At 49.0% G+C, this 26,738-nt stretch overlaps 1 protein-coding gene across 1 annotated transcript in view; it reads right to left on the reverse strand.

The window, feature by feature from the left end:
- The window catches only part of Gabbr2 (gamma-aminobutyric acid type B receptor subunit 2), a 340,623-nt gene that overhangs the window by 226,311 nt on the left and 87,574 nt on the right, over nucleotides 1–26,738 (reverse strand).

Here is a 26,738-nt window from a genome sequence, read left to right on the forward strand (position 1 = left end):
ACCAAATGATATGGCCACACTGGGGAGAAGACAAAAGGGTCTGTGGCCTCCTCTGGTTTGTCATTGGAGTCCTGAAGTGAGATTAAAGGTTTAATAGGGGACAGGGGTTATGCACGTCTGAGCAGTCTGGTCAAGGTGCGGTCCTACCCACTATTGACCCATCCTCATCTGGGCTCCCATTTCACTTTGCAAGGTGGTCTCACCGGTCTAGAACTGTGAAATCTCTTTTCTGGAGACAAGCTCCTCCTATAGCTGCAACCAAGCTCAGTCTTTTTTCTCCTCCCAGCAGGAGATTCCTAGAGGGAAGTAGGGGGATGTCAAATTACTTTCGGGTCCGTCGTCGTCGTCGTTTCGATAGTCTAATAGACTGAGGGACAAGCGTGTCTCTTTAACATATCTTCGTTTCAGACAGGCCCATTACTGAATGATTCCACTCATGTGAAGCACCCCGAGAGGACAGATTCACAGAGGCAGGAGCTACGATTGTGGTTGTGAGGGGCGTAGTGAGAGGGAAGTGTGGACCGCTGCTCCGTGGAGTGAGGGTTTTGATGTGGGGTTTTTGCCATAGGTCTGGAAACCGAGGGAGGGATGTTGTGACAGCACGAATGTGAATGTCACAAGGCGCTAGAAGGATGCTCAAGATGGTGACTGGATGTGATGCACATTTGTCACGCTCGTGGGGATGGGGCGGAGGAAGGGAAAGATGCCACGCATCTCAGAAGAAGTCAATAGCAAACGTTTCACACTTGACGCTTAACCCAGACCTGGCCCTGAGGGCACAGCTCTGTCCAGGACTAGAAAGAGACCCTGACCAAAGAAACATACTAGGCACTCCAGGGAGGAAGCAGCAAGAAGAAAAATGTTCCCAAGTGTCAGGAATCCTCCTGGCTCACTCTTCCCTTCTACCTCTGCCTCCCAGCCTGAACGAAGTACCCACCTCCTCAGCCTGGAGCAGAGCAAATCTACCACTGCAGCTGCCTCAGTGTCCCCTGAAAACCACTGATCCCTCCTTCTCCTCCCTCTGCCGTGACAGTGGCTGAAGAGCACTGGCTGCTCTTTCAGAGGACCAGGGCTCAATTCCCAGCAGTCACATAGCAGCTCACAACTGTCTGTAACTCCAGTTTCAGGGAACCCAACACTGTCCTCTGGCCTCCACAGGCACTAGGCATGTGCATGGTACACAAAGTATTTTTTTTGCATGTAAAGTAATATACATAAAATATACACACATACATAAAATAATTTTATAATTATTTTTAAAGGGACATCTAGAACATCTGTGGGCAAGGAAATCATTGAAAACAAGTGTGGGGTACCGGTTGTCGAGACCTGTAAAACTCTGGGCCCCCGCTGACTGGTACAGCAGTCAGATGAATGGCCCCTCCAGCAGGGCAGTTAGAAAACGCTCCAGTACTAGCAGAAAGAGCCACAGAACCATTTCTCTGTGTTATTCACAAAGTTGGGATAATGCTCTTACGTTCTTCATGGTGAGAGCCCCACTCAGGATGCCTGGGTTCTCGCCTCTCTCCTCACTGCTCAAATCACGCCTCCCCAGCCTCCTTTAAATCCCTAAAATAAGAGGCATTGCCTTCATGCCTCTGGGTTAACGTGCTTGCTGCTTCCTTTGCTAGAAACACGTTTCCAACTCACCTGACAATCAGGGCTCCCAGTAGTGGTGCCCAGTCCCACCCACTGTCTAAACAGATCTGTCCTCTGGTGATTCTGAGACCCCACGCAGTCCTCGACAGTTACGAATGGAGCCTAACATCAAATCGTAGGCTTACTTAAAGCGTTATAAGGTCTCTTTGTGAAGGGGGGGGGTTCTTGAGTGTGAACTTTTAGATGATGTCATGTTGCCATATCAAAGGTTGGACTCTATCAAAGTCATCATCCTATTTTTTTGTTTGTCTGTCTGTATTCTGATGCGATGGTACGGACCTGCCATTCGCTTCACTGTGGTCTGCTCATGGCTCCAGTCTGGATTCCATGAGGATAGGGTAAGTGTTGGGGAGTCTGTGACTCCCCGCAGTGTCTGCACATCTCCCTCCTTTTTCCTTTTGCAGTATTGGGGTTTGTATCCAGGACTTTGCACATGCTAATTAAGTGATGAACCTCTGATGTACACCACTGAGGCCCTCTTTTAGGTTTTTTTTTTTGAGGGAGTGTCTTCCTGGGCTGGCCTTAAAACAGTCCTCCAGCTTCAGCCTCCCGAGGAGCTGGGATGATAGGGCGGCCATCACACCCTGCTTGTCTCCCTCTGTTTGTACATTGTGCTGAATCTCCTCTCCTCCCGCTTATCCACACCATCCCTGTAAGTGGTCGTTATAGGGATGGAGCAGGTGTTTGAATCTGCCCTGGACTGCCTCATACAGAAGCTCTGGTCTCGGACCTCACAGGCCACCAGTTAGGGCACCATGAAATGACCTGTATAGGAGATAGCATTTAGGGCCCAATCAACCCGCAGGATTGATGAGAGCCAAGGGGGTACCCTGACAGGAGACAACAGACGGTTCAGATCAGAACAAATTCAGGCAAGGACTCAGGAAAGAGAGAGAAATAAGCCAGCCCTTTACTTCAACTGCACCCCTTGCTCCAGCTCACTAAAGAGGACTTGAAGGTAGGGGGAGGAGAAGGTGGGACCCTCAGTGTCTTGTTGGGGAGTCTGGATTGTAACCTGTAGAGAGCTGAGAGACTTCGATGTTCACATTTTAATTTGATTTAGGAGTTGGTGATATAATTCAGTGGACAGAGTCCTGACAAGCAAGAAGCCTTGGGTTGAAGCCCCAATGCTGTATTAACTGGGTGTGGTGGTGCTCATTTGTAATCCAGGACTTGGCTGGGGACTTGCTACATCATGGGTTTAAGGCCAGTCTGGGTTCATGAAACCCTGATAGATAGATAGATAGATAGATAGATAGATAGATAGATAGATAGATAGATAGATAGATGGATGGATGATGGATGAATGGATGGATAGATAGATAGATAGATAGATAGATGAAGTGGATTGCATTAATTTTGGGGGCAGTCAAGGAAAAAAGGAAGGGAAGGAAAGTAAAGAAGTTAGGCAGTGCTGGAGAAGAATGCTCCCCACATTATGTTTCTTGGGGTCCTGGGCTAACTACCCCACTAGGCAGCTGAGGGTGCTTCACCCTCTGCAGAGAAGGGTTCATTTTTCTGCCCTGATTTCCCGAGCCATTTTTAGTTTGAATACATATCGAGAGGAGGTTCCTTGCTTTCCCATCTAAGGACGATCATAACACAGAGCCACGGGATCTATTGTTAGAGCTTGTTGGAAGCAATACTAAGGTCAGTGAGCTTTTCTAAAGTTGTTTGCTTAGCAACATCACCCATCTGCCCAAGATGCTGGGTTAGCAACCGGGCTGCCTGCTCCCAAACACAGGACTCTGAGCTTGGTCAACTCACAAATCTTGCCACATCTCTGACAACTCCTTGTTGGGGCTGGAAGCATCTCTCAAGGCTACCGAATGCTTGCCTGAGCCAGTTTTTACCAGACTAGGATAGGCAGGAAGAGGTTCAGTCTGAAGATCTTCGCTCCAGAGTGTTACTCCCAGGAATGCCATTTCCTGGCAAAAGGGATTTTGCCCATGTAATTGAGGTGCTAATTAGCTGACCTTAAGTTAAGATCTGTGTGGGCTCCCCGGAGTCCCACAAGCCCTTAACAGCAGAGACCTTTTGCTGGGATCAGTGGGGAAATTAGAGATCGAAAGAGTGGCAGGGCCTTGTTAGGCTATCCCAGCTTAAAGATGGAGCGGGCTGTGTGCCACAGAGAGGAGAGCTCCGCCTTGTAATGGCAAGAGCCTCCATCCTGGCTCAGCACTTAGCGTGCTTGCTGCTCATGCAGAAGACCCAGGTTCAGTTCCCAACCCCACACTGGTTGGCTCACCATGCCTGTTCTGGTTTTCATAGATACAAGGCATGCACACAGTATACACACACACACACATACATACATGAACTCCTACATACACACATGAAATCCTACATACATATATACACACATACATGAACCCATACACACATACATACATGAACTCATACATACATACACAAACTTATACATATATGAACTCATGGATACATACATGAACTCCTTCATACATATAGACAGACATACATGAACCCATACACATACTTACATACATGAACTCATAAATACATGAACTCATATACACACGTATATACATGAACTCATGCATACATACATGTATACATACATGCATACATATACACATATGATTTTTAATGCTTTTTTAAAGAACCTAGATTCTGCCAGAAATCTAAATTAGCACAAAAGCAGACCTTCTCCAGTCAGGCCTTCAGACAGGGATCCAGCCCTGGGTTAGGCACTGCCTGGAGTCACGCCACTACGGAAGCAGAGGCATCAAGACCACAAATTTCTAGTCTGTTTGGGTAACTTAGCCCATCTCAAACTAGCCAAACAAAACAATTATAGTTCTGAGGACCTGGCAGAGCCATAGAATGCTTTCCTAGCATGAGCAAGGCCCTGAGGTCAACCCCCAGTGCAACCAGAATAAGTAAGTTTACAAAGGCAAGGACTCGGCCTTGTGATGTTGTAGAGCGCCCAGAGCACAAGGCTGCACAAAGCTAGGCCGAGCCTGCAGCTCTGCCACAGCTCTGTGAGGAAGCCGATGAGTGCGGCTTAAACCGCCACATTCACGCTGATCGATCGCAGCAAAAACAAGAAGCTAATGCCTTCGGGTAGAACGAGAAAAGCAAGAATGCCATAGTACATTTTCCTCCACCGAAAGAACCAGTCTCAAAGATATGTACACTTGCGTCCTTTCTGGTCTACACGGTGCCGAGCAGTTTTCTCCTATATAATGGTGGATAGTGGGGAGGTTTTGCTTCTAATGTGCTGTGACAAAATGAAAGTTCCTGTGTTCTACTTGGCCTTCTGTCCCTGGTCTACTTCCTCTGTGAATCCAGGTACAAGCAGTGGCTGTGCAATCTATGCCCACAGTCAGCTCCATTGGTGGAAGCCGAGAACGGAAAGGAGGATCTCTCCTCCGACTTGCCAAGATTAAGGGGGATTTTTGGATTCCCAGCTTAGAGGTTTCTTACAGTTAGTGAACTTGGCAAGTGAAAGTTAAAGCTAAGTGTACTGGAAAGACTGACCACTTCCCTCAAACAGGGCTGCCAACGGAGACCTCCAAATGTGTCAGAGCTCTTGGCTAAGGCAGGAGAACTCGCCTACTGGGGGCTAAGACCTCTTCCTCCCCTAATGGGACTGCTAAAACGCATACCAAGGAATCTATTCTTCCCTTCCAACTTTCCCTCTGTGTGTGGTGAGCGTAATTTGTAAACATGCATTTGAGTGTGTGTGTGTGTGTGTGTGTGTGTGTATGTGTATATGTGTGTGTATGTGTGTGTATGTGTGTATGTGTGTGTATGTGTGTATATGTGTGTATGTGTGTATGTGTGTGTATGTGTGTATATGTGTGTATATGTGTGTGTATGTGTGTATGTGTATGTGTGTGCGTGTGTGCATGTGTGTGTGTATGTGTGTATGTGTGTGTGTGTGTGTGTGTGTGTGTGAGAGAGAGAGAGAGAGAGAGAGGGAGAGAGAGAGAGAGAGAGAGAGAGAGAGAGAGATCTGTGCTGGTTAGTTTTTGTCAAGTTCACACGAAGTAGAGACATCTGGGAAGAGGGACACTCAGTTGAGGAATTCCCACTGATGTGAGTGCAGGGGCATTTTTCAGACTGCTAACTGATGGGGGAGCCGGGTCAGAGGTCCTTGGTTGTGTGGAGAAGGTGGATGACTGGAAGCCTGGGAGCAAGTTAACCCCTTCCTCTCCAGGTTGCTTTTGATCGTGATGTTTATCAGAACTAGGGAAGTGATTTAGATATGCTCTATTTTTTTTTTTTGATAGCCTCTGATTAAGCCTGGGGCTCATCAGTTATCCAGACTGACTGCCCAGTGAGCCCAGAGATCCACCTGTCCCTGCCCAGTCCTCCTTCCCAGCACCCCAGCACGGTCATTACAGACATATGCCACCACACCAAGCTTTTATGTGAACGGGTGTAGGGGATCTCAACTCCAGTCCCGTGGCTTGCATAACAGCTACCTTTCCAACAGAGCAGACTCCCAGCCCTCGTTTTTTTCTCTTCAAAAAAATTTTTTTAATTAGCATTGAGTAGATGAACATAGCATGCCATGGCACATACATAGAAGTCAGAGGACAGCTGTAGAATCAGTTCTATTCTCCCATCTGTCTGTGGGCTCTGGAAATTGAACTCAGCTCTTCAGGCTTGGTGGCAAACATCTATACCCAGTGAACCATCTTGTTGGCCCTCTTTCTTAGTTTTTGAGTAAGAGTCTCACTAGATAGCACAGTCTGGCATGGAATTCCATATGTGTCCCAGGCTGGCACCAATCTGGATTTTCCTACGTGCTTAATTTATAGGCGTGTGCCACCAATCTCGGCTATTCATCTGTCTGATTTTACATGCTCCCCTAATCCTAATTTCTCACTCTGAATCTTCTTAGCTGACGTTTGTTATCCCAAGAAGGTGGTCTTTCCAGCTGACCACAGCTGGACCATCTTGGGGTTTTGAACTCATCCCAGCACAGGGCTGGGCCCAGCCGAGCTGGACTGACCCAGAAGCAGCCAGGGGCTCCCTCCTTTCCCTGTAGCCGACATCTCCCAATGTTTGTTCCACATCCCACAGAGCTGTCCTGGAGTGGAATGAGCTCTGGACTCCCTCTGCACCCTGAGCCAGCATCCGAGCCTGTGCTACCACGTCATGAGCCTCCACAGAGCCATGCACTAAAAGCCTAGGAGCGAGGATCCCAGAGGTCATTGACAGAGTGTTGATTTCCTGTGTGGCCTCAGGACAGCATCCTAGACAAGGCCACTGAGTACATACAGAGCAGCTCCTCAACAGGTCACCTGCTGAGTATCAATTTGCTTGATGGCCAGTTCACTGGCACCCGGGAGATTTCTCCAAGTGATTCCTGAGGGAGGGAGGGCTTGTGGTCACTTCCCCAGACACACTTCACAGATTTGTCCTTCCAGCTCAGGTGGAAGTAAATTTCACAACCCGCCCTGCCCCCTGCTTTCTAAAGCGCTTGATTATCACCCCCTCACAGGGGCTGCCCCTGCAGAAGCCAGGAAAATGCCGGAAGCTTTTTGATCTCCTTCTTATGGCGTCTGTCTGGCAGCTGTTAGTGAGGTGTTCACTGGACCAGACAATCGTTCTGAGAAGTTGCTCGGCAAGGTGTCGTTTTAGCCATTTGACTTTTGATAAGTTGCTCTCAGAGCCCTTGAAGGGGGCTCTCCCTGCAAGTCCTCCACTAGGCTATCCTCTCTTCACCTCAAGAGGACATGCTGAGTGTTGGCATGGTCACCGCCCGCCCGGCACACAGGAAGGAATCCCATGACCTACTCCTAACTCACGCTGCCATGCACATCGAGAAGCGCGGCGACAGTCCCGCCGATGATCACCTCCTGCACATTCCAACGCACTGTGTCATCACTGACACTTTTCTCCTACCCTGTGAGAACCTGTCACAAAGAAATCACTGGCACACACGGGCTCTTAAAACCCAGCACTTATAAATGGGAATAGATACAGCAGCCATGAAAATCCTTTCTTTCTTTCTTTCTTTTTTTTATTGTCTTTTTGTTTTAATGAAAAAAGTAAGACTCCAGAATGAGTTCCATTTTCATTTAAATCTCACTTTTAAAGAATTAAAGTACTTCTCTGACTTGAGAATTTCAAAGGAAGTGATGCTGAGAGTGAAAAGTGTTTTTTTAAAAGTATAAATGCCAAGAAAATGTCAGAGTTAATAATGACCCAGTGAACACTGGGAATTATTCCCCACAGAATACTAGACTGGAAGGAGACATTAAAAGCAAGTGTGTCCGTCTGCTCTCAGGTTTCAGAGCCCTCTTCATCTCCCCCAGCACGAGCAGCCGGTGTGTGGTATCTGCTAATGTCCCTCCAGGGCCAGGGGCTCAGCTCTGCTTCTCACAAAGTTCTTAAGTTGGCCTGAAACCACCGTTTCTTCTGCATCGTTTGTCCCAAAGTCCCATAAAGGACCAGATGGCGAGCATTTTAGTCTTCAATGGGCTGAGCAGCGACTCATCCCAACCACCGTCCTATGAACAGCCGCAGATGATACACGAAGGAACGGGGGCTGCAGGCCAATAAAACTTTATTTTTAAAAGCTGCAACAGCTGGATGTGGCTCAGGAGCCTCATTTTGCTCACTCCAGCTCTGTAGCCTCATTGAACAAGCATGGTCCTCCACCTCGGGAGAGCCCCCCAGACACCTCAACTCAGCCCATGTTACTTGGAGATGCCTTCAGGATAAATCACCCTGGGCTCCTCTAATCACCCTAAACGGATGCTTCTGTCTGTGGTGAGCCCCCTGCAGGCTTCGGAGCACAAGTGTTCTGGACTTGTGGAGTCTACGGTGGTCTCCCAAATGTCTCCATCTGCCTGACAGAAAACAATACTAGTTGTAGGGTGAAGCCTCATGCCTTCCATTCCAGCACTCCACGTTTGAGCCACATCAGGAGACCCTACCTAAAACTCCAAACCAAAGGGAAAGTGGACAGAAACAACACCAGGACCATCACCCTCATGGTGAGTCAGGCTCAGTACCAAGGGTATAAGTGATGCCTTACAGTTTTACCAATGTCAGCTTGGGTTTTTCCATTCTAACGTAGGGAAGCCGGCCACCGCCCCCCAAAGATTAAATAATTTACTCAAGGTCACATAGAGGGCAAGAATTCAGTTCTAGGCAATGCGATTTCAGAATACTTAGTTTAAATATAAATTCCTGGGCCGGCAATATGGCTGAGCAGGTGAAAGTGCTTGATGTGCAGGGTCTGACAACCTGAGTTCACACACTTGGAACACACCCGGGACAGAACTGACTCCTCCATGTCCTGACCCCTGTTTTATAGCTTCGCGTCCACACCCTTCCTCAATTCTGTATCATTTGGTTTAGCTGTGTAGTGGGATCATTCCTGAGGGAGGCTCTTCTGACTCAGCATTCTGTTTTGCATTGTCTGGCGCAGAACACAGTTCGAGTCTTTTTATTTTGCAGCAGTATATACCAGGCAAGGTCTTCTGAGTACACCACCCTCTCTGCTAACACCTCTGTCAAGGGATACGCGGTATTCCAGTTTGCCTCTCTGTTGTGGTGATGAAAACCTGACCAGATGCAATTTGGGGAGGAAATGATTTTAGCTAACACTTTAATAGGTTACAACCAGTATCCAGAAAAGCCAAGACAGGAGCTTGAGGCAAAGGCCATGGAGACTATAGCTTACTGGGTTGCTTATACAAGCTGCCTAGGGATAGTACCGCCCACAGAGGGCTTGGCATCCTTCCATCAATTAGCAATAAAGAGAATGCCTCAATGACTTGGCCCCAGGCCATCTGATTTAGATGATTCCTCGGTTGAGGTTTTCTCTTCCCAGGTGACTTCGGGTTGCGTGAAGTTCACAGCTGAAGCGCTCTGGTTATTCCCAGTGCCTTGGCTGTTTCCAAGCAAGATGGCTCGACTTTCCACGCACAGCTCCTGGCAAACAGGCAGAGTTCTCCATGGCACAAACCTGGAAATGAAATTGTTGACTCATAGGGCATGCCCCACTCTCTCAGTGAGCCACTGGCATGCCTCGCAGGAGTAGTTGAGACAGACACCTCACAGCTACACCCACGCCAACCTCCAATTTTGCCAGTCTTGTGGGTATCCGCCGTCTCGTTTCGACTCATGTGGTCCGGGGTACTAGAGAAGTTAAGCCGGCCTTTCATGTGTTTATGGGCTGTCTGAGCTTCCTCTTTCACACTGGCGACATTGCCTGGATTTTTATTGGTCATTTGTCTCTCTCCTATTGATTTGTTCAGAGCCTTTCCAGCCACGTTGCCAAACCGAATGAAACACCACCCATCCTGCACCTGACTTCTCTGCTCAGGCTGCAGCCTGGCCCTGAGTGACACTGGACTCAGCCGCCAGTAAAGACTACACCCTTCTTGGTGGCAGGGGAGAGAGAAACTACTTGGCAAAGTCCAGCCAATCAAAAGATAGGCGAAAATGTAAACCTGAGCAATGGAGGCTGGGAAAGGCAACGGCAGTGAGAGCGGAGAGCTGGGCCCACTTAACCGGGAAGGGAAGACACTGCAGAAATTCGAACTTGAGAAGGTGGAGACAGGAACGGAATTGGAAACTGGTTAATTTCCTCCTCTGCCATAGGAGGCCTTTAATCGATGCCTTCAAAAACTGAAACCTGGAGTTGGAAAGCCGGGAGTCTAACCTCACTGCCTTCCAGAATCCTCTTCTGCGGCTCTCCAAGAGCAAGGCCGGAAACAAACATTCTCAGTAGTGTAGGCAAAATTGCTTAATGCCAAACAATTCCTTCTACTTTACATCCTTCTTCTTTGATATGCAAATGGAGAAGCAGCAACCCCATGTTGCAAATTCTTTATGTCCTTCTCTCTACTTACGACATAAGCATAGAGAGATGTCAAGAGCAGCTGTCACGTGATGCTACGCATAGCAAGGTTTGGGGTGACGTTTTCTTAACTTTCTTCTTGGTATTTTGTTTATTTTGTTTTGTTTTCCTTGCATTGGTTTTTAAAGCACCTATTACGTCTATAAGGATCAAAAGTCTTTTTGGCTACCTTTGAGATAGGGTTTTACTTGACCCATGGGGTTGGCTTTGAACTACATAGCTAAGGATAACCCTGCACTCCTGATCCTTCTGCTTCTACCTCCTCAGCACTAGAATTACAAGCACATGCCACCATGCCTGGTTTCTCTTTCTGGAGACCTAACCCAAGCCCCTGAGCATGCTAAGCAAGCACTCTATGAACCGAGTTAAGTCCCCAGTCCCAAGAAAGGTATCTTAGACTGGGAAGCTTCCTAGAGCCAGCGTGCTTTCTCAGTCAATTCTGTCTCCTCCCTGGCTTTCTCAGTTGACGTTCTGAACCCAAGAGCAGGACATCACCCCTCTCATTGTTAAGTGATGTTAAAATTAGACCAGCACTCTGGGCAGCTGAGCATAGTACACACTGTATTATTGACTTGCCATTTCAACTAATTCATTCATACACTTCTGGTCATTCACTAAAGACCAGGAGTCATCTCAGAAAGAGTGAGCTCACGCACCCTTGAGTGGAACAGACTCTCAGTAAAGGGTTATCTTCGTGTTACATCGAAATAAAGGACAATAATAAATCATATCATGGGTAGCCTTTACACATCATTATTTGTGCCAGACTAACCTCAATCCTTTATATATCGTCTCACGTAAACCTCATATCCAGAATACAGATCACATCCTATTCGTATACTGGCTGGTTTTGTGTGTCAAACTTGACACAAGCTGGAATTATCACACAGAAAGCATCCTCCTTTGAGGAAATGCCTCCATGAGACCCAGCTATAAGGCATTTTCTCAATTAGTGATCAAGCAGGGAGGACCTAGCCTATTGTGGATGTTGCCATCCCTGGTCTGGTAGTCCTGGGTTCTATAAGGAAGCAAGTTGAGCAAGCCAGGGGAAGCAAGCCAGTAAGCAGCACCCCTCCATGGCCTCTGCATAAGTTCCTGCCTCTGAGTTCCTGTACTGTGTGAGTTCCAGTCCTGACTTCCTTTGGTGATGAACAGCAATGTGGAAGTGTAAGCTGAATAAACCCTTTCCTCCTCACCTTGTTTCTTGGTCATGATGTTTTGTGCAGGAAAAGAAACCCTGATGAAGACAATTAGTAAAATCATTCTTATAGATAAGGAAACTGAGGGTCAGAGAAGTTGGTCATTTGTCTAAGGGGAAGCAGGGAGGAAGGGGCGGCATTCCTAAACCATGCTTCCTGGTGTCTGTGTTCTTGCTCTCTTCATCCTGGGCACATAGGGAGAACACGGCCTCCAGACATATCTCGCTGGCGGATCGAGTGTGAGTTTAGGTCATTGAATGTGAGCAAAGGCATGATGTGTACCATGCTGGGGTTGACCAAGGTGTGGGTGAGGAAGAATCCAAGGACTTAGAAGAAGAAGGTGCCCACCCCCAAGCTCCTGGGATGGGGTTCTAAAAAGACCAGTGGAAGGGAGGGCATGCAGCCTTACACACCAACAGCCTCCAGGGACGGTGACTTCAGATCCTCCTTAGCTTTGGGGATGAGACTGCTCTCTGCCTGGGAGTCCCCACTATGCAGTAGGCAGGGTAACAGAACAAGGACCCCACACATCTGACTGGTGCAGGGGCCTCCTGTGGACAGTGTTTGAGCCTCGCTGGTCTGTATGAGACTTTTGCTGGACAGTACTGCAATCCAAGCTTCTTTTTCTGGTCCTTCTCTTTCAGGATTTCATGCTCTGAAGGTCTGCCCCCCCCCTTACCTTGTTGCTCCTGCTCTCCTCTTAGGGCATCATCTGCTTCTTCACCATAGGCACCCCTCCAGAGCCCCCTAACTCAGGCTGCACATGCCCTCAGAGGACTCTGTCTTTCACTCTTTTATTTCCCCGCATCTACTGTGGCATGAACAGGAAACCACCTTAAAATCTAGTTTCACAGGAGCACTGGGTGTGGTCTGCCAGTCAGATCACATGGACTGGTAAGCCTTCTTAAGGGCCTGCTGTACAACTCTGAAAAGCATCCAATGCATCCGATAAAGTATTAGAGAAAGCACAAGGACATGACAGAGAGACAAAGGAGGATTTGGGGGAAATGGCAGGAGGTAGGAAAGTATGCCTTGCACCTGCAAAGCAAACCTCTGGTATTGTTCAGGATGCTGACATCAACCCAGAGGTTAAGGGACATGAGCAGAGAAGTCCACTGTGCGCTGAAGTGGACCGTCTCCTTCTCCCTCCCTGGTCCTTCATGGGTGTCTCGTACACGCTGGTGGAACAGAGTGGCTGCTGTAACGCAGATTCCACCCCCATTGCTGTGTACACCCCGAAAGAAAAGCAATTGTCTCCATAGTTCTGTCTGCTTATCAGCTGCAGCCAGCTTGAGTTTTTCACACCCCATCCTCAGGGTGATGGACGGGCCATCTGCTTCTGAGTCAAGATGGAGTGGCCACCATCTTGGGTGCCCCTGGTTGCCAAGGAAGAGCAGAAAATGCTCACACAGCCCTTGAACAGAGCCCACTGACCAGCTGTCCACCTGAAAGACTGAGCCACTATCGTTTCTGTATTCTCCCTGAAGCCGTCACTTTCGAATTCTTGGCCAACTGCAGACGAAGTTACGTGAGAATGACGGAGCCCGCACCACCCAGCTCTCCTCTGCACGGAGAAAGCCAATTACCTGGTTTACAAAATGTTTTTCAGAGCCTGGTAGATACAAACTGTGTTCCCTAATTAGCTGTCGATAAATCTCGCTGCATATGCAGGTGTGACATTTTTAAAAGTCAGGGTCACAGTCTCAGAGCTTGCCTGGGCTGCCTGTCAGAAAGGGGGTGTTCTTTCCTGCAGGTCTGTGCAAATATCAGGCATTTCCAGCTCTTTCCCTAGGGATGGGGGCTCAGGTCACCTGCAAAAGAGGGACCAAACTCGTGCCATGTGCCACTGAGCCGGCTCCCATCCACAGCTGAGGAGCACACCTCTTCAACATTGACCTGAGTGGAGTACTGGAGGAGGGGCTCAGAAGGACTTGGTCCCGTCATCAGGGTACTCATAATCTATAAGGAGCGAAAGATAAAGTCATTATTTCAGGGCAATGTGTTAAGTGGTATCATGGCAATTTCAATAAAAAGTTCTAGAACATTGTTATGTTCCTTCCCTGACCAGCAGATGATGAAGGGTCAGACTAAACCAGGTTTGGGGGATGCAGAAAACATTATTTGCAGCTCTGGCAGCACTGGGGACCAGATTCAAACCAAAGCCTGCATACAGAACAGGCCAGAGTGGGAAAGATGGCGGAGACGCAAGGTGCCTTCAAAGCCCACTCGATGTCCTTGGTTGAGGTGGCATCTGAGGTGAGGCTTGAAGATGGGCAGAGGGTGGTATAGCAGGAGGGGACACCAGGCCAGGTTACACTCAAGATCAAAGGCTTGGCAGTGGGAAGGGCATGGCCTGCAGGAACATTTGAGGGGTGGGGTGTGGCAAGAAACAGGGTGGCTGGGATGGGACAGGCTTGGGTCAGCATCCAGGATGGTGAAGAGGTGGAGTTGGCTGCCAGGAGCCACACTTGCCTCACAGAAACACAATGGCATCTGGCATAGGGTAATATGGCTGCCAGGGAAGAAAGAGGTCATCTGGGAACATAGTCTAAGGTAGGTGGATGGTATGGTGAAAATTTGACCCAGCACCCGGAAAAAGAGTATACCAACAGGGAGCCCAGGCACTACCACAGTATATGGGTGTGAGTGGTTCATGACATCCAGGAAACAGATTGAAACACACAGTGGCCCAGGGCTGGGAGATAAGAGATGAAAAAGGACAAGAACAGTTGGTCATGCTGTCTCAGGCAGAGGGTCCCAGGCCTACCCCGCTTTCCCCTATGACCTGCCTCAGCTGCTTTCTACTTCAATACAAGTTAGCTTATTTCTCAGTCAAGAAAGCTGGGCTATGCTGTAACAACAACCTCCTCCTGGCCGGCCCTCACACACTGACGCATGTTCACACTTACACACTCACCCATATACTCACACTCACAAACACACTCAGACTTACACATTCACAAACACTCTCACACACACTTATGCACACTCACACATTCACCCATACACTCACACATACTTACACTCATATACATGCTTATACACATTCACACAATACACACACTCATACACACATTCACACACATATACTCCCTCATACACACACTTATATACACACATTCACACACACTCACATAACACATACAGACATGCACATTAACACCCACGCTCATACACTCACACATACACTTATGCACACTCACACACACTCATACACTCACACATACACTTATGCACACTCACACACACACTCACACATACACTTATGCACACTCACACACACTCCACACACTCACACAGATACTTAAACACACACTTATACAGATTCGCAGAACACATACACACAAATACACTCACTCACACTCACACACTTATACACACATTCACACACACACACACACACACCACTCACAAACACACACACACTCCTCAGTGGGTAACCTTGGAGAAGTTGATTTTTCTCTTATCAGACAGGCAGGACACATCATAGAGTAGGCAACCACCATCTTGAACCCTGCTGGTTGTCAAATGAGACGAGAGGAGATGGTGAAGCCCTTGGAGGGACTCAGCAAGCACTTGAATGGAGCTCTCTGAGCTGACAGGGGGCATAGTTACACCTAACTACAAGGAGCAGAGAGCACTTTACAACACAGGAAGCGGAAAAGGAGAGGCGGTGTCAGGAAACCCACAGATGAGGGTCCTGCTCATTCCTCAGGCCCCATCGGCCTTCCCAGTCTAGGTTCTGTTCAAGGCTGAGTGTTGACTCACTTCCTACACAGCTCTTACTTAGCACTGACCTGCGCGCCGGGCGCCATGCTGGATTCCTTGCGAACTTCATTTGCTATTCATAATGTATCTTGTTCAATATTTGCAGTGACCCTTTTAGCCCTCACTTAACGGAGAAGGAAATAGAGGTTCAGGAGCTTAACTGTCAAGCTCAAGGTCACAAGGATGGAAAGCTCTGAAGCTGTAATCACACTGGGCTACCGGAGGCTAATCCGTATGCGCTTAGGAACAAAGGGCCTGGGATGGGGTCCAGGGAGGGAATGAAGGGAGTCCTGGGGGAGGATGGTGTCAAAGTGTATTTCAGCAGAACTAATCCTAAAATCCTGTGAAGAAAGGCAGAGAGACAGGGACTCTGGGGGTAAGTGGTCCTGTGTTGGGACACCACTGGGTAAATGGGAAGGGGCTAAGCTTCTGGGCCGCCCTCTGTAGGCCAAGAGCACCAGTCAGGGGCTCCCCTTCTTCTCCAGGTCTTGCTCTTAGCATTTTAATCATTCTAAGTGGACAGTCCTGTGACATTAAATGCACTCAGTGTTGTGCAACCATCGCCACTGTCTATTTCCAGAACTCTCCATCATCTCAAACAGAAGATCGCTCTACCTATTAAACTCTGGAGGTTCTTAAATTGCTTCAGTCTGGCAATGATGTCACCAGAGTTGATGGCGGCAGGAAAGGACCCAAGCAGATGTGTGAAGGACAAGATGGAGAAGAGGCAGACGAGCAGACAGCAGACAAGCAGAGACAGAGGGGGAGGGAGAAATCCCAACCTCTCCTATAGGACGTGTGAGTTCTGGGCCATCAGGCACTGAGGAGGAAGGGACCTTGGGTTCTGGGTTACCACAAAGCTCAGCATTTGACTGCAAGGTGGGTTAGGCTGGCCAATACTCTGCCCAGCTCCCTGGGGAAGCTATGTTTTCAAACTGAGTGGTTTCATGATTTATTAAAAATCTCAAGATTTGGGCTCAGTCATTCACTAGGCACCTACTTGAGGATGAAGAGACGTTGCCATGGGATATAGATTGTCACCTCTATGAGCAGGCATGCTAATTCTTTGGACTATCTTCTTCCTTCCCTTCACTCTCCCTCTACCCTCCCCCTCATCCCCATCTCTCCATCCATCCCTCCCAGAATCCCAGACGGAGTTTATCCTGTGCCTCTCGTGTCTTCCAGCTCAGGACAGGCAGCCTCTCCCCAGCTTTATGGACCAGGGCTGGGTGGCTGATACACCTCCTTGTCACCAGAAGATTATAGTCAAAGGAACTTCTGGTTCTGCTGGGCCTCTCGCAAATCCTTCTCCTCTCTACAGTCTGAGCTACTGTAAGGTAGCTGCTTGTAGAGACCTGCCTAAGCAGTGAGTTCCTGGCCCCTGCTTTGCAGCTGCTTCCCAATGTCTCACCACAGCTCCTGGGTCTATAGGTTCTGAGCTTGGCCCACTGAAGTCATAGGGGATCTCAGAGCTCAGCATCCTGCCTTCAGTCCTGAGCTCCCCGAGGCTGAGGTCCAAAGGCATCTCTGTTATCTAGATGCCAGGACTCTGGCCCATCTCCCACCCCTATCCTACTAAGGGTTCCCGAAACCCATAAAAGCATTGCCTGGGAAGGCGGAGCACTTAACTTAGGGTCCCCACCTCCTGCAGAGAAATGACGTCAGGGAAGTCTCCAGCGAGCTACACCAACAGTGAATAGACAGGGGCAACTCTGCTGGGAGAGGTGGGAAAACTCTAGATAAGGGACGTTTGAGATTAGGAGTATAGCCCACTCTGGGAAGTCCTGAGGCAGACTTTTGACAGGTGACCAGTGATTCTTCAACGGTAGCAGCTTCAGGAAGGCTAGGGAGATGCAGGCCCTGGGCAGGCCGTCTCGATCCTGGGTTAGGGTGCACATTCCTGGATTTCCATTTGGTGAAGACAGGCAAGGGATGATGGGAAATGCTATGGTTTGAGCAGGGTTGGGGGGGAGGGATATGTGAAAGTGGAGGAGGGGTGACCCACAAAGGACATATTTAGAGACTTAACCATCAAAGTGATGGAACTTAGAGGTTCTCTAGAACCTCTGGAAGCGGGATCTTGTAAGAGCTCCTCGAGCCACTGGGTGTGCTCTTCTAAAGTTTTTGGGGGAGCTTTTTGGTGTCTCTCACAAGAAGATTGTGACGCTTGATATTGGTCGTTGGGTTACCAGGGAAACAAACCTGTTGGCACGTTTGTGAGTGCTTTGCTAGACTGAGTAGTAGAGGTGGGAAGAGCTACAGCACTATTCCAAGGGCTGAGGTCCTGGACTAAAAAAAAGGAGAAAATCTGATGAGGACCACCATTCCACTTCCTGAATAAGCCAGTTTGCTCCTCTATTATCCTGTCCTCTAGTGTCCTAGCAATGGCCCACAGTGGGCGACCATTAATTTTAGGCATCATTATCATGTAAAGTGAAGACAATTCCTCCATTGAGAGTCTCTTTCCCCGGATAGCTCTAGATTTGTGATAAGTTGACAAAAACAAACCAGCACACTGCTTTGGATGCTCCATGACCAGCCACCACATACCCCTACCACTGATTCCCCCCAACCACGATGGGTTATATCCCCTCAAATCGCAAACAAAAATAGGCCTGTCCTCCCTTAAATTGCTTTTGACAGGAATTTGATCACAGCAGCGAATGAATTAACTCATGCAAGAATTGGTTAAAAAAGGGGGAGAGGGGTTGGACCCACCCAGTCTCTGCTCAGGTCTGAAGGGGGACCCTTTTTGCCTAAATACACCGTTACTTGAGTGTGCTACCATCTCCTCTTCTCACCACAGGGCACAGCAGTGTTCCCAGCTCTTGAATGAACTTGGACTTTGAGTCTCAAAAACTACGAGCTGGAAACACTTCTCTACTTCCTAAGGAGCCCACGTCCAGCATTTCGTTACAGTAACTGGAAGCTGACAAATGCAGAAGGCCCAGCCACTGGAGGGCCATGCACAGCCAGCCCGGCGGCCTCAGCCAGCCACCAGTGCTCTGTTTACTCAGTTTGATGAATTAGGCATCAACAGAGCATCTCCCTCCAGCCAAGCTCTGCCAGGCTTTGGGCAAACAGAGGGAAGAAGTCAGAGCCCAAGTGGAGTCAAGGAGTAGTAGGAGGATGATGTACTGTCTTTGTCCATTTAGGCACTGGGACAAAACACCACAGGCTGGGTAGCGTATGGACAACAGACACCTATTTCCAGTTCTGAGTCTGGACGGTCCAAGAGGAAGGAGATTCAGCATTTATTGCCCCATAAACACCTGCCACCGTCTCCTGGGCCTTCTCCGAGGGGACAAGCCGGCACTCGGGGGTTTCCTCATTTTCTCGCTGATAATGATGGTGTTTCCCTGAGTACTAACTTCACTCTGAAAGGGTAGCTTGGTTTTAGGTTTAAACTTCTTAGGTTTAATGGATCTACCCCTGAACCTCGAAAAACTGGAAATTCTTACGATTTTTAATTGGGGGAGGGGGGACAAACAGGATGAGGAACAAGACAGATACAAAAGGGAAGAGCTGTCTGAGTCCCCCTGTACCCCGCCATCAGAGTCCTGGCAGTGGCAGGGAAATGGGAGTGGCTAGATCGGGAGTTTCTCCAGCAGGCCTATACAACTGACAGTGCCATGACACAAAACCATCATCTTTAAAGTTGATGTTTGAGTATCATACACTTAGGTTACAAGACCCCAATATCGTGTGCATGCTCACATATAACACACACACACACACATACACATGCACACACACATGCACACACATGCACACACATGCACACACATGCACACACACATGCACACACATGCACACACACGCACACATACACACACACACACACTCGCGCACACACACACACACAGACTTGTGGGTTTGGGTTGGGATACGTTTGTACCTATTCTGGGCTGTGTGATGCCCACAGGCCACTGACTGAGACTCCTGCAAGAGCCGGGTTTCTGTGTGGGAAGATGATAAAGTCGAGGGGACAGATGCTGATGATAGAGACACAAAGGTGTGATGAAATGCCACCGAATTGACACTTAGAAATAGCTAACATAGTGAGTTTTGCGTGTATTTTGCCACAGCGCATCAAACACAAGCAGTGGGGCCTGTTTCCCAACCTGAAGGACAGGGAGAGGGCAGTTCCTCCCCGTCCTCTGGGGCTGGAGTGCAGACAAGACTCTTCTACTCCTCCAGCTCAGGAGAGCATCTCTCTAACCAGATGTTGACATAACAGTTAAGAAAAATGAAAATGGAACCAAATCCACGGGCGAGTAAAGTGGACCGCTTATCCATGGACTGAATGTGAGAGGAGCCTTGAAGCCTGAGCTAATGGGGAAGCTGGCACTGAGAAGGGAGTGGTTTCCCAGAGCCCACACAGTAGGCCACAGGCACATTCAAATTTCCTGGCATGGGTGGGCTCTCCCAAACCTGCCTTACTCAGCCCCTGGTCCCCAGACTCCAACGAGAGCATGTGACTCTTGCCATGGCAGGTGGTTGAGTCTGCATTGGCTCTTTCTCTAGCCTTTCTGAGTGGAGTGTCCTCCTGGTGTCTGGCAGAGTTGGCCCAGAACAATCCTGAAGTGGAGAGCCAAAAGGACACAGCACAGCAATCTTTATCCTGGCTCCCTCACACAGAAGGTGAAGAACCAGGCTCTGAAGTGAGTCTCAAGTTCAAATCCCCCCAAATGGACTTGTCAGACCCTTGAGCCTCCCTGCTTCAGTGCCCGACCACCTCAGGGATCATAGATGTCTACCTCAAAGGGTTAATGTGAGGGTTAAAAGAGTTCCTTCACTCAATGAGTGTTGGCAAGCTGTACTCTGAATATGGCGTCTCTTCCAAGGACTACCTCAGGACCTCTTGCACTTGTAGGTGCTAAATAAGTGTCTACTGCACAGGCCCCATGGGGGAAAGGAAGAATCACTCTGAGACTGTGGGGCGTGGGCTCACTGCAACCCCTCACACCTCACCTCTGTGCAGGGCCGATCAATTCAGGAGACGAGAGGGGTGGCCACCCTTAGCAGCAAACCTCCCATTCCATTGCTCTAAGTCTGGGCCAGATTTAGAAGGAGCACTGAAGGAAAGGGCAGAGTGGTCATGACTGGACCATACGGGGCCCACCCCTTGCTATTGCTCGCAATTTCAGGACAATCTGTTGGCATGACAACCAGGCTTGCTGACCCTGCCACTAGCAGTTTCCATCCTTAAGCACACATGGCAAGGTGCTGTCTCCGTCCACCACTGGCCTCCATGGTGGGAGGTTTGTTTTCTCATGCTCTACTGAGATCTGCTTCCCTTATGAGACAGCAAGCGGTGGGAGGGACGTCACCTTAGGCACCCTGCTCAAGACACGTGTAGGCACCTGTAGCTCTTCTCCTCAAAGCCTATAAAGGAGGTGTGCAAGCCCTCCACGGGAAGGCGGGACATTCCATGTGGCCTGGTGCTGGCTTACCTTCCCAGCTACAGACAGCATGGGCCACCCCCATGTGTACCTATGAGCCACATCCAAGGAAAGTTCAGTCAAGAATGGCTCATGGGGCCAACTGTGCCAAATGAAACAATGTTCTACCAGCAAACCCAAGGGTTCTAGCTTGTCTGAGTCCACACAGCATCCTACAAGGCCAAGGATACAGGACAGTCTACCTCAGCACCATCATATGCTGTAAAACATGCATTTACTGAGGTGCTGAACTCCACTCGTGCTAATGGAGCACCAAGTCAAATCCTTTCATCAAGAGCTTAGTGGTCACAAAGGTCACTGGGCACAGCACCCAAGGACTGAGTGTCCACTGGGTGCTGACGATACACTTGTGGATCACAAGAGCTCTCTGTTCCCGAGGCTCGCTGTGTGCTGTGCCGACCCCTGCCCTCATCACCACACCACACCAAGTCCCCACTCTTCAGGCTCAGAGATACAAGGTCTGGAGCTTACATCACATGCTCAGCCTCGTGAAGATGGCTGAAGAGGAGCTGGCTTGGAGCAGGTACCTGCATGCTCACTCAGTCTCCCTGGGAGTCTGGGGACGAGGGTGTCAAGAGTGGAGTAGCAAGAAGCGATCCAGAAATCTTCATTCTCCGGAGCCACCTTGTTGATGTCACAGGCAAGGAAATGCTCTCAGGGGAAGAAGAAGCACACTATGGGGAGGGGAGGGTGTGTGGCAGGGGACAGCAGGACCTAGCACGCACTGCTGGGAACATGGAGGGTTTGAGGATGTCGCTGAACTAGGCAATGACATCAGTCACCTGTGGAGCGGAGTGGACTGGAGGTCGGGGAGGCTTCAGTGGAGGGGGAGGAAAGAGGAGAGGGATAAAGGGAGAGGGAGAAGAGGAAGAAGGGGGATGGGGAGGAGATGGATTTCTGAATAGGAGAGGGAACAGGACCGCCCCACTGTCCTGAGCCAAAAGCATTAAGTACAGCACAGGATTGTGACCCTACACCCACACAACATCGCCCACTTTCTCCACGACCAAAGGGAACACAAAGGCACACAGTAAGCTAGATCACCGATGCCGGGTGTTATACAAGAAAACAAAGGAATTTCGCTAGGAGGCTGGCAATGCAGTCAGCCGCAATAAATAAATTAAACGCGCCATTGTTGTCTCTGTGTATGTTGGTTTTAATTACTGTTTACTGAAAAACTGAAACTTTGCATAGGAAAGGAGAACAAAATCTTCAAAGTTGCACACGATCGGCTTGTGTGTAACGGAGCTAACTGGGGCGGGGGCTGGAACTTCCACCTCTGAGTTCAGGCAGGCTCCACCGGAGGCAGCAGAGCCTTACCTGGATGTATTTCTGCAGGGCTGGCAGACTGAGATCTAGAAGGACACCCAGGGACCAGGAGTACAGTCACCTGTGGGACTGCACCACACGCCTCCACTATCCTGAGCCCGCCGTCAACCACGTGGAGGAATACGGCACCCTCCGTGTGGGTCGCAGTCTGCACCAAGTCTGTTTATGTTGCAGGCTCCCTTCCTGCCCCATGGCCCAGAGCGAGCTTACCTGGGGGGTTGAGACACATGATGTTCCAGCTCTCCTAAGCCCGACACTGACCTTGGACTCTATGCCATCTTTCAAAACTACACAAGACATAAAGAAGGTGCTCGCCCATTGCTGTGTCAGTGGGAAGAAATAGAGTCTTGTCCTTGGCAGCCTACATGTAAGCATTCTAGCCTAAAGACTTTTCAGGGATCCCCCCCTGAAAGCAGACTGAGTGAGACTGTGCTTGGTGGACTTTGGGTCCCTGTTGCCATCTCACCACACAGGTCCTTTCTGCTGACTTTATGCACAGGCTCTGTGAGAGTTAGTGTTAATTGTCAATATCACAGGATCTAGGATCGCAGAAGCCTCTGGGCATTGCCTATAAAGGATTTTCCAGATTAAGTTAACTAAAGTGGGAAGACCTGCCCTAAATGCCCCTAAATACCAGAGGCACCACTACCCTGGCTGGAACTAGAAGAGGCTGAATTAAAAGGGACAGTGAGCTGAGCACTGGATTCATCTCTGTCCTTCCTGACTGTGGACTGGTGAGCGGCTGCCTCAAGCTCCTGCTGCCCCAGGTTCCCTGCTGTGGTGGAGTTGACTGTCAATTATGAGCCAAAAAAAAAAAAAAAAAAAAACCTTCCTTCCTTTAGTTGCTCTCAGATCTTGTGTTGTATCACAACACAGAGACAAGGAAACAATACAGGCTTCCCGAATATGCTATCTGAGCGGTGTTTTCTCTAGGAGTACAGTGGGTACCTGAACGTAAGGTCAGCCTGCTATGGTCCTCCATGGTATTTGTGCTTTGCTACATGGACTTGAGTCCTCAATACCCACATGCTTCTGGGGCAGTGCGGCCTTTATCGTACAGAGTTTGTAGAAATGGCCATCAATCAACAGTAGTCCACATGTGCCCATCCCCAGAGAGCCTCCCCCAATCCAGTAAACCGTCCAAGTGTCCAGTCAAGGAAGGGGCTTGGGTTTTATTTCTCTTTTTAAAATGCGTCACATCGTCTCTTTATTTGTGCTGGGCATGAGGTCACGTGTGTGTGTGTGCCTCAGTGAGTGAGTAGAGGCCAGAGGACAACTTGTCCCTGCATGTCAGCTCTCTCCTTCTACCAAGTGGGTCTCAGGGTCATACTTCAAGGTGTCAGGCTTGGCAACACATGCCTTTACCCACAGAGCCATTTCACTGGCTCTGGAGTTTTCCCTTAAGCCAACTGAAGTTGAATTACAAATGGTGTTGACTGTCAGGCTGAAGGGGGCTGTTTGTCCCATAGGGAAAGTGGTCTCTACATCCCTAACCCATACCCTGCAGTAGTGCCATCAGATGGATTACTCGGGGACTTAGTGTGGATCTAGGGCACACCAGATCAGGGACCCCACTCAGGACGGCACCAGCCCCATGGGACAGGAGCAGCTGGGAGGAAGCATGGGAAGCAATGGTCTCTAGAATAGAGGATGCCTACACACAGGAGGCTTAATGTATGGCGGCCAACTGAGAAAGGAGCAGGCCTGGTGTGGTTTGCCAAAGCCAGCAGGGGGCTGGCTGAGTCGGCCTATCCCACTCTTCTACTGCACCAAAAGAAGAGAAAAATCTTAATTTTCTTTCTTTTTTTTTTTTTTTGTCCATAGACAAAGCTTCAAGAATGAATACATGGAAAAGAAGGGGCCAGGCAGATTCTAAAAGCTCTGTCAGGCGAGGCAGCTACCACTTTTCTTTGGACAAAACTGTTCTTCACAGGTAGTGTCTCTCGGCCGCTCCACCCTCTACAGCAGCCACACCCACAGGCCAGCATCTCCAGAAGCCACCCCAGCTGCCTCCTCACAGCTCCAGGTCAGAAGTTACCACTTGCCCAAACCTGGAGCACTGCCTCCTTCTTAATCCCAGCCGACATCTCGGAAGGTGAGACACCAGGGCGTTGTGTAAAGAGGGGCTCCAGTTTCTAATGTGGAGCAGCTTTCTGTACAAGCCTTCCCCTCAGGAACGGCTCTCAGAGAGGGTCCAGAAACATCACCAGACCCTGCTGTATCCTTCCTTGTTTGAATTAGTATCAGCAGTAACAAGCCCCAACTGCAAGTCCAGGCTAGCAATTAGGGAGGTGGTCCTGCATGACCACTCATGCCCAGGATGGCCAGGGGTCCTCTGTAGAACCACTCGGCTTCCTCACCCTTCCAGCTCCTCCTGGGCCTGCTCTCATCATCTCTCCAAAGGGCTGAGGCGTGTGCCTCTGCTGTCCTGCTTCTGTCCAGAGTGGTCTCCGGAGCATGACAAGCTGATCTGTCCCCTAGTGGGTGCCTTCTCGTCACCTTCCTGCACACAGCAGCTCGGATGCGCTTTCTGCTCCAATCCTCCCCGATCACAACAGGCCTCTTCCTCCATCCTGCCCACGCACACAGTGCACCGTAGCTGTGCCCCAGCTCCAGGCTGCTGGAAAATGGCCATCTTCAACAGCAGAAGGATCAAGATACCAGGATGGTTGCTTTTCTGAAAATATTTTTTTCCAAGTGAGGTCATTGAGAGACCAGCACCACATTCTCCGCAGCTCTAACTCTGTCGGTAACTACCCTGGTATCTGGGCAGTGGCAACCACAAGAAACATCCTTTGCATTTCTGTGGCAAATGTTGATGTTGGACTGGGCAGTATTTGTGTTTGGACACTCAGACATTCTTTCATTGCATGTAAGAGGAACATAGTTTTACATGAAAGTGTCTGTGCAATCTTTAAAACTGGACTTTCTTTTTTTTCTTATCTGTTGCTCAAAGTAATTTCAATATAATCAATATAATGAGTCCTTACACACACACACAGACACACACACACACTCCTACACATATCACACACACAGACATACATATTCACACATACACACACTCATACACACATACCACACACACAGTCATACACAAACACACAGACATACACATTCACACATACACACACATACACACACTTATACACACACATATACAACACATGCAGACACGCACACTCATATGCACACCACATACACAGACATACCCATACACACACATACACACACTCATACACACACCACACACACACACAGACATACACACACCACACACACACTGACATATACACACCACACACACACTGACATATGCACACCACACACATACACACAGACACACACAGACATACACATTCACACACACAGACATACACATACACGTACACACATAGACACACACAGACATACACATTCACACATTCACACATACACACACGTTCACACACTCATACACACACACACACACACACACACACACACACATCTATGGTATCACTAGGCAGCCCTAGGACTCACTATATAGACCATGTTGGTCTTGAACTCACAGAGGCCCTGCCTCTGCCTCCTCAGTGCTGAAATTAATAGGTCCAGCATCAGATCTGACCTTTGTCTATTCTCTGTTGTTATTTTGTTTTCTTTTAAGGCAGGGTTTCTCTCTGTAACAGCCCTGGCTGTCCTGGAACTCGCTCTGTAGAGCAGGCTGGCCTCGAACTCACAGAGATGTGCCTGCCTCTGCCTCCTGCCGGCTGGGATCTTGCCCAGTTGTGCCTATTCATTTTTTTTTTTTTTTGAGTGAACAAAACTCTTGGGTTTGATCTCATATTCTGGAATCCTGAGTTGTGCCTACTCCACTTTTCGTTTTTTGGGAGTAGTATGTTTAATAAACAAAGTTTTAAATTTACTAAAGGTTGGTATTGGCTTTCAAAAACGAACAGGGAAGCCCCAGCATCATCCATCACCACACTTTTAACTTGAAAAGAACAAGATTAGAAGGAACAGCACAGGAAGGAGTGACATCACTGCCACGTGACGAGTCTTTGAAACAATCATGGCAGCTCCATGGGAATCTGTCTGTGTTTATCTCCTGCTGCCATGGTAGGCCAAGGTCACTGTAGGCCAAGGTCTGGTCGTTGTGAGTGTCCCCTCAGCTGCTGAGTGTCCTGCAGGAAGCTGGGCATGATCCAGAGTGAGTGACGTCAGCAGTCTGGAACATGTGTGCCCAACTCCTGATGCTGTGGGTTCCTGGTGACCATTTGCCTGGGCAAGGGGTGCCAAGTCCAACACAAACCACTCAGCCACCAGGAAAGCTGGGGCTGAGCTGCCAAGTGTATTTTGGAAAGAAGCTATTTGGATCACTGAGGAAACACATTAGTAAAAAAAAAAAATACTAGAAATGATAATTAAGCAAACATGTACCAGGGTGCAACTCTATGATCTGCCACCACGAGGGGAGCCATGTCT

The sequence above is a fragment of the Rattus norvegicus genome, chromosome 5 (assembly GCF_036323735.1).
Source record: "Rattus norvegicus strain BN/NHsdMcwi chromosome 5, GRCr8, whole genome shotgun sequence".
In the NCBI taxonomy this organism is placed as follows: Eukaryota; Metazoa; Chordata; class Mammalia; order Rodentia; family Muridae; genus Rattus; species Rattus norvegicus.